Source organism: Bison bison, unplaced genomic scaffold, assembly GCF_000754665.1.
Source record: "Bison bison bison isolate TAMUID 2011002044 unplaced genomic scaffold, Bison_UMD1.0 scf7180017864254, whole genome shotgun sequence".
Taxonomy (NCBI): Eukaryota; Metazoa; Chordata; class Mammalia; order Artiodactyla; family Bovidae; genus Bison; species Bison bison.
The window spans coordinates 11,112,211-11,121,024 of record NW_011494826.1 but is presented as its reverse complement, the minus strand read 5'-3'; the positions used below and the strand labels follow the sequence as shown (position 1 = coordinate 11,121,024).

General features: G+C 38.3%; 1 pseudogene; it reads right to left on the bottom strand.

Moving 5' to 3' along the window:
* Positions 1-253: 253 nt before the first annotated feature.
* Positions 254-8,814, bottom strand: part of LOC104994270 — a 56,983-nt pseudogene continuing 48,422 nt past the window's right edge.

Below are 8,814 nucleotides of genomic sequence, written 5' to 3'. Positions count from 1 at the left end.
TTTGAGCATTACTTTGCTAGTATATGAGATGAGTGCAATTGTGCGGTGCTTTGAACATTCTTTGGCATTGCCTTTCTTTGGGATTGGAATGAAAGCTGACCTTATCCATTGTATTGGGTTGGCCAAAATGTTCCTTTTGGTTTGTCTCTAAGATGGTACAGGAAAATCCAAATGAACTTTTTGGCCAACCCAAACTTCCTCAGACTCAGCCTGCCATCATCACAAGTATCTTCTATCTCCAAGATCAGCTGCATCAAGATGGTTTACCATCCATACCACGTTGATGAAAACACCTGCTAACCAAGCAGATTAATACATTCAAAGCAGGAACTCTCATCATCCTTGTTGTCCACTAAGAGCCTAAGTTCATAGCACCTTCTTGCAAGCTGCCAAGTCAGTGAATGACTCTCAGGTAAGTAAGATTCTTCAAGACAAGCCAATAAAGAATAAATAAAGCCATCATCCCAATTCTGTAAAAAAAAAAAGTCTGTTTCTCCAAACCAGTTATGCACTAGTTATTAGTTAACAAGTAACTAGTTACTGCTACTTCTTCATTCTTCTAACAGTATGAAGCAATGGAAGAAAACCAATCTGTGTATAATGTATCCTAGAACTTTCATTTGTAGCTGATCCAACAGCCCCTTCTGCACCTAACATTTCACCCAGACAAAATTTTTTACAACTCTCTTCATCTTCAGATTTTGGAAGAGTGGATATTTATCCCAGGAAACAGGAAATGAATACTTATTTTACATATTATAAAGGCTTGATTCTGTTACTACTCAGCTGCTGAGATTTCCAGTGACTGTCTGTCCATACACTCTTGAACAATTGAAAACTGTGCCACTTGTTGCTGTTGCCTCTGAAGTTTAGGGAATGATCCTTCAGGAGCAGGTTGTTATTCTGAAAGGGAAACTGCCACACTTTGCTTCCTTTTCAAATTCTTTGGGTCATTGTGAGTTACCAGATCTCGATATAGAGCTGCTTCAATCTAGACTGGCCTCAGGGATTCTTGAGGTATCCTTGGGGGTGCAGAGGGACCTAAATTTTCTGTCAAATTGCAGGGCTCCACTGACAATGGCCTGGACCTCAGCTCTTCCACTGTGGACTCCACTGGTACCTATGCCATGGTTTTCAGCTTGGCCAACTTGGCCAATCCTGCTCAGCACATGTGCCAAGTCTAGGTTGGTCACTGCACAGGCACACAGATAGATACTTTTGGCCAAGACCTGAGCAAGAAGAAGGCCCTAGTGGCTAACTTATGTATGAGTAAACCTGTTGATTGTATCAAAGTTAAAGCTCCAGTGGTGTAATGAAAACGATCAGTTCTGTTCCTTGAGGAGGTGGTGATCAACATCCCCCAAAACTATTTACATCTTTAATCAGTACAAGCCTAATCAATTTTTTCTACAGTTCATTCATTGTCAGAAGTAAATATTTTCTTCCAGATCATGTGATTTATTGCTGGAAAATACTGTAGGAATCTTTTAATTCTACTCCATTTCACAGATGAGAAATCATGTGTACAGCTCAGTGATGCATAATAATTATAGACTGGCCTAGAATCTAGGTCTCAGGATAAGAAGTCTGATTCACATTCTATCTATGCCACGCTACATGCCACAAACACACACCGATCATCCTCATTCAGGAGGTAATTTTAAGTCTGATATTCTGCATCTGATATATCCTACCCATATCCTTCCCACATTAATAGTTTTAACTTATGCCCTTTCTGTAGCTTTTGAGGATATTTGACACTCATGAATGTCGGTGGAAATGACATTCCTCTTGATTAAGGACTTGTATTTGCAGACCTCTAAGTTTTATTTTATCTTAGGATCTAGTTTTACTAGCATGGCAACCTCTCTCTCTTTTGCTTATTTAGTTACCCTTTCTTTCTCTATTCTTACATCTTTCTTAAGGGGCAATATAAAGACTTGTCTTTTATGGTTTTCAGTCCAGTGCCCTACTCCCACATCCCCATCCCTCCCCTGACTTTATATATTATACACACATGCTTGTTTACATATAATATTGTGCTGATATACTGGATGTAACAGTACATTAGAATTAGTCCTCTATGGCTCCTTAAATTAAGCCTAGTGGATCCAATTAGAATTTGATGCTACTTTAGTAAAGCCGTGCTTAAAATTACTGTACTGATGAAAGTCTCATAATTACCTTTGGGAGCATCTTCTATTTGTGACTGGACTACTCATGAAATTCTGAGCAATTGCCAGACCTACAGGTCCCTTCTGGGAAAAGCTGCCAAGGCAGATTGCTATGCAAAAGTAGCCAAGTTTTTTGGAATGTGACTTTAAGAATCTGGTTACAACTGATCGAACCAAGGATTGTTAGTCAAAGGAATATATTTATTGACTTAACATTGGCCTAGCAACCTATAAGATGGCCAGTGAGGTTTCTCTATATTTTTTAGTTAATAGTAAGATCTTTTGTCTAGAAGGGAGTTAACATAAGATATACCATTAGGGGTGGTATATACCAATATTAGAGAGAAAATAAAGTGGAAAAATAAAATAAATAACCTATTTGTCCCAAACATTTTGTCTTCCAAGTCATGATGGTCAAGTAGGAAATATTTGGGTTTTAGAGTTAGGTAGATTTGGATTCAAATATTTCATATTCTCTTTGAGTCTCAACTTCCTTCTTTTAAAAATGGGAATAGTAATAACTTCTTCAAAATATCATTAAAAATATTAAATAATAAAGTGTTTTAAAAGACAGAACATTATATATATCAAACAGACAAATATCCAACAAATGGCAGCAAATAAGGGAATATCTCATGAATTGCTTGAACAGATTAAATGAGGTAACATGTGCTATGCTCCAGACACAGCATAGGCATCTATTTATAGTAAATGTTCCTTCTGTCCCATGTGATTCCAGGAAGTATAAAGACTTCCTTTAAATATCAAAGTAGATTTGAATTTCTGGTCTTCATTTGTTCATGTACTCAAGAAATGTTTAGTGAGAATCTACCATATGCCAGACTAGAATAGAAAGATAAATCAGAAAGAGTTCTTGATAACTGGAAGTGCATAGTATGGATTTCAGAGAGACAGGAAATTAGGCAAATGACATTTTAATGTGGCGAGTGCTATAACAGGGTATGCTGGTAGGATGCATGGTTATCCAAATTTTTGAAGATTAAAATCAATACATCAAGAAGCATAAATTCCTCTCCCAGAAACCAATCAGAAGGGTATACAATGCCTGGAAATGCAAACCGGTTACTGCATGTAAGAGGTACTTAAAAGAAAGCTACAGTGTCTGTGAATGCTGAGAAGAGAGGAAACATATCTGGCTAGCAAAATTCAAAGGAGATGCCCATCAACAAGAAAACAAAAGCTTTCTTCCAACACCATCTGGCAAAAGAAAGGTCTGAGTTAATAGTAAAATAGCATCTTGTGCGTTATAGCTTCTATTCTGATGTTTCCTGTGTTCCCCCCCACCCTTTTTAGATGAGTCTGAAATGAGAATATTAGCTGCATTCATCTCTCCATTCATCCAAATCCTCACTCCCTGTAAAGCACACCATATGTGAAAGAAAAGCTTTAAAAATACATAATGCTTCTATTTTCATCTACTTCCAGAAATAAGCACTATAAATTATGCCCAGCCACCAAGTAATATTATTGAGCATCTGCTCATGGCATTTAAATGTCTAAAGGGGCTAAGGTTATTTAGCTGAGAAAGGAGAAAACCAGAAGTCACATTTGTGACAGTCTATTATTTAAAGGGCAGTAAACAACGCTTTATCATACCCTCTTAGGAATGAATAAGAGAAAAGCTTGCAAGTATACAAACTTCTTCAATATGAAGCTTACAGTGAGATAGTTATTTCTACTTATCATTAATTACATTTATACTCATATACCTATATACCTAAAGAACTATAGAACCAGGATAGCCCAAATTTTATATCAAAGAAAAAAATTGGGGGAGGACAACCAGAAAGTTTCAGAATCATGTTACTTTGTAAACATATATTTTTAAAAGTTACCTACAAATCTATTTTCCTCAGTCAACAAGTATTCATTGTGTAAATAATATATTATCAGGCCAAGTATTTGAAGGATTACAAAAAGTCTAAATTGTAATCCTTGCACTGAAGGAGTTTATAGTCTGTTGGGAGACAACGTAAGTAGATGAAGCAGTAGAAAATATAATGCTATTCACGATTATATTCTGTAGTGGTTGTATGATGTAGATGGCAATATTGCAGGTGTTCTGAAGATAAGAGGCTTAGATTAGTTTGGAAGTCTTATATTAGCCTGGAGGCAAAGAAACTTGAATTGATATTTTATATTTTTTTAAAAAATATTGTGCAATTTTAAAGGTTACACTCCATTTACAATTATGACAAAATATTAGTTATATTCCTCATGTTGTACAGTATGTCCTTGCAACCTATCTTATACCAGACAGTTTGTACATCTCATTTCCTCATGCTTATATCACCACTCCCCACCTCCCTACTGGTAATCATTAGCCTATTCTCTATATCTGTAAGTTTGTTTCTTTTTGTTGTATTCACTAATTTTCTTTTTTTTTTTTTAGTTTCCACATATAAATGATATCATATAGTACTTGTCTTCCTCTATCAGACTGATTTCATCCAGCATAACGCCCTCCAAATTCACCCACATTGCTACAAATGGGAAAAACCCATTTTTATGGCTGTCTAGTATTTCACTATATACATTATATACACACCATCTCTTCATTATCTGCTTATCTGTGAATGGACACTTAGATTGCTTTCATATCTTGGCAATTATAAACAATGCTGCTTTAAACATTAAGGTGAATGTACCTTTCAAATTAGTGTTTGTTTGTTTGGTTGTTTGATGTATACCCAGCAGTGGAATTGAAGGGGTCCCATCACTTCATGGGAAATAGATGGGGAAACAGTGGAGACAGTGTCAGACTTTATTTTGTGGGGCTCCAAAGTCACTGCAGATGGTGATGGCAGCCATGAAATTAAAAGACACTTACTCCTTGGAAGGAAAGTTATGACCAACCTAGATAGCATATGCAAAAGCAGAGACATTACTTTGCCAACAAAGGTCCATCTAGTCAAAGTTATGGTTTTTCCAGTGGTCATGTGTGGATGTGAGAGTTGGACTGTGAAGAAAGCTGAGTGCCGAAGAATTGATGCTTTTGAACTGTGGTGTTGGAGAAGACTCTTGAGAGTCCCTTGGACTGCAAGGAGATCCAACCAGTCATAAAGGAGATGAGCCCTGGGATTTCTTTGGAAGGAATGATGCTAAAAGCTGAAACTCCAGTACTTTGGCCACCTCATGCAAAGAGTTGACTCATTGGAAAAGACTCTGATGCTGGGAGGGATAGGGGGCAGGAGGAGAAGGGGACGACAGAGGATGAGATGGCTGGATGGCATCACTGACTCGATGGACATGAGTTTGAGTGAACTCCGGGAGTTGGTGATGGACAGGGAGGCCTGGCGTGCTGCAATTCATGGGGTCGCAAAGTCGGACACAACTGAGCGACTGAAATGAACTGAACAGTAGTTCTGGGGCTTTCCAGGTGATGCTATGGAAAAGAACGAGCCTGCCAATACAGAAGACAAAAGAGACACAGATTCCATCCCTGTGTTGGGATAATCTCATGTAGGAGGAAATGGCAACCCACTGCAATATTCTTGCCTGGAGATTCCCATGGACAAAGGAGCCTAGTGAGCTATAGTCCAAAGGGTTGCAAAGAGTTGGGCAAAACTGAAGCAACTTAGCATGCACAGTAGTTCTATATAGTTGTTTTGAGGAAGTTCAGTTCAGTCACTCAGTCATGTCTGACTCTTTGCGACCCCATGGACTGCAGCATGCCAGGCCTCCCTGTCCATCACCAACTCCTGGAGTTTACTCAAACTCATGTCCATTGAATCAGTGATGCCATCCAACTATCTCATCCTCTGTCATTCCCTTCTCCTCCCACCCTCAATCTGTCCCAGCATCAGGGTCTTTTCCAATGAGTCAGTTCTTCACATCAGGTGGCTAACGTATTGGAGTTTCAGCTTCAGCATCAGTCCTTCCAATGACATTCAGGACTGACTTCCTTTAGGATGGAAAGATTGGATCTGGTTGGATCTCCTTGCTGTCCAAAGGACTCTCAAGAGTCTTCTCCAACACCACAGTGGAAAAGCATTCTTCGGCACTCAGCTTTCTTTATAGTCCAACTCTCACATTCATATATGACTACTGGAAAAACCATAGCTTTCACTATATGGACCTTTGTTAGCAAGTAATGTCTCTTCTTTTTAATACACTATCATAGCTTTTCTTCCAAGGAGCAAGTGTCTTTTAATTTCATGGCTGAAGTCACCATCTGCAGTGATTTGGGAGCCCAAGAAAATAAAGTCTGTCACTGTTTCCATTGGCTCTCCATCTATTTGCCATGAAGTGATGGGACTGGATGCCATGATCTTAGTTTTCTGAATGTTGAGTTTTAAGCCAATTTTTTCACTCTCCTCTTTTACCTTCATCAACTGGTTGTTCAGTTCTTCTTCACTTTCTGCCATAAGGGTGGTGTCATCTGCATGACTGAGGTTATTGATATTCCTCCCATCAATCTTGATTTCAGCTTGTGTTTCATCCAACCCAGTATTTTGCATGATGTACTCTGCATAGAAGTTAAATAAGCAGGGTGATAATATACAGGCTTGATGTACTCCTTTCACAATTTTGAACCAGTCTGTTGGTCCATGTCCAGTTCTAACGGTTGCTTCTTGAACTGCATACAGATTTCTCAGGAGGTAGGTAAGGTGGTCTGGTATTCCCATCTGTTTAAGAATTTTCAGCAGTTTGTTTTAATCCACACGGTCAAAGGCTTTAGTATAGACATTGAAGCAGAAATAGATATTTTTCTGGAATTCTCTTGCTTTTGCTATGATCCAGTGGATGTTAGCAATTTGATCTCTGGTTCTTCTGCCTTTTCTAAATCCAGCTTGAACAAATGGAAGTTCTCAGTTCACATACTGTTGAAGCCTAGCTTGGAGAATTTTGAGCATTACTTTGCTAGTGTGTGAAATGAATGCAGTTGTGTGGTAGTTTGAATATTCTTTGGTATTGCCTGTCTTTGGGATTTGAATGAAAACTGACATTTTCCAAACTTGTGGCCACCAATGAGCTTTCCAAATTTGCTGGCATATTGAGTGCAGCACTTTAATTGCATCACCTTTTAGGATTTGAAATAGCTCAGCTGGAATTCCATCACGACATCTGTTATTTGTGTCCTTTTTGATGATAGCCATTCTGACAGGTATGAGGTGATATCTCATTGTGGCTCTGATTTGCGTTTGCCTGATGATTAGATATATTGAGCATCTTTTCATGGACCTGTTTGCCATCTGCATGTCCTCTTTGGAAAAATGTCTATTCAGTTCTTGTGCCCAATTTGGCCATTTTTAATCAAGCTTTTTTTTTGAAGTTGTATGACCTGTTTACATATATTAGATACTAACTGCTTATCCATCATAGCATTTGCAAATATTTTCTCCTATGCAGTAGGTTGTCTTTTAATTTTGTCAATGCTTCCCTTTGCTATCTAAAGCTTTTAAGTTTAATGAGGTCCTATCTGTTTATTTTTGGTTTTATTTCCTTTACTCAAGGAGATCCAAAACCATAATGCTGCATGTCAGAGTGTTCTGCCTAAGTTTTCCTCTAGGAGTTTTATAGTATCTGGTCTTACATTTAGGTCTTTAATCTATTTTGAGTTTACTTTTGTATCTTGTGTTAGAGAATGTTCTAATTTCACTCTTTTACATGTAGCTGTCCAATTTTCCCAGCTCCATTTTGTATCCAAAGATACTGTCTTTTCTCCATTGTACATTCTTGCCTATCCTGTCATCTTAAATGCATGGGTTTATTCTTATTCCATTGATTTGTGTGTCTATTTTTGTGTCAGTACCATACTATTTTCATTACATTAGCTTTGCAGTATAGTCTGTAGTCAGGAAGCATGATTCCTCCAGGTCTATTCTTTCTTAAGTTTGTTTTGGCTACTAGGGATCTTTTGTGTTTGCATACAAAAGGTCAGTTTTCATTCCAATCCCAAAGAAAGGCAATGCCAAAGAACACTCAAACTACTGCACAATTTCACTCATCTCACATGCTAGTAAAGTAATGCTCAAAATTCTCCAAGCCAGGCTTCAGCAATATGTGAACCGTGAACTTCCTGATGTTCAAGCTGGTTTTAGAAAAGGCAGAGGAACCAGAGATCAAATTGCCAACATCTGCTGGATCATGGAAAAAGCAAAAGAGTTCCAGAAAAACATCTATTTCTGCTTTATTGAATATGCCAAAGCCTTTGACTGTGTGGATCACAGTAAACTGTGGAAAATTCTGAAAGAGATGGGAATACCAGGCCCCCTGACCTGCCTCTTGAGAAATCTCTATGCAGGTCAGTAAGCAACAGTTAGAACTGGACATGGAACAACAGACTGGTTCCAAATAGGAAAAGGAGTACATCAAGGCTGTATATTGTCACCCTGTTTATTTAACTTCTATGCAGAGTACATCATGAGAAACACTGGATTGGAAGAAACACAAGCTAGTATCAAGATTGCCGGGAGAAATATCAATAACCTCAGACATGCAGATGACACCACCCTTATGGCAGAAAGTGAAGAGGAACTCAAAAGCCTCTTGATGAAAGTGAAAGTGGAGAGTGAAAAAGTTGGCTTAAAGCTCAACATTCAGAAAACGAGATCATGGCATCCTGTCCCACCACTTCATGGCAAATAGATGGGGAAACAGTGGAAACAGTGTCAGA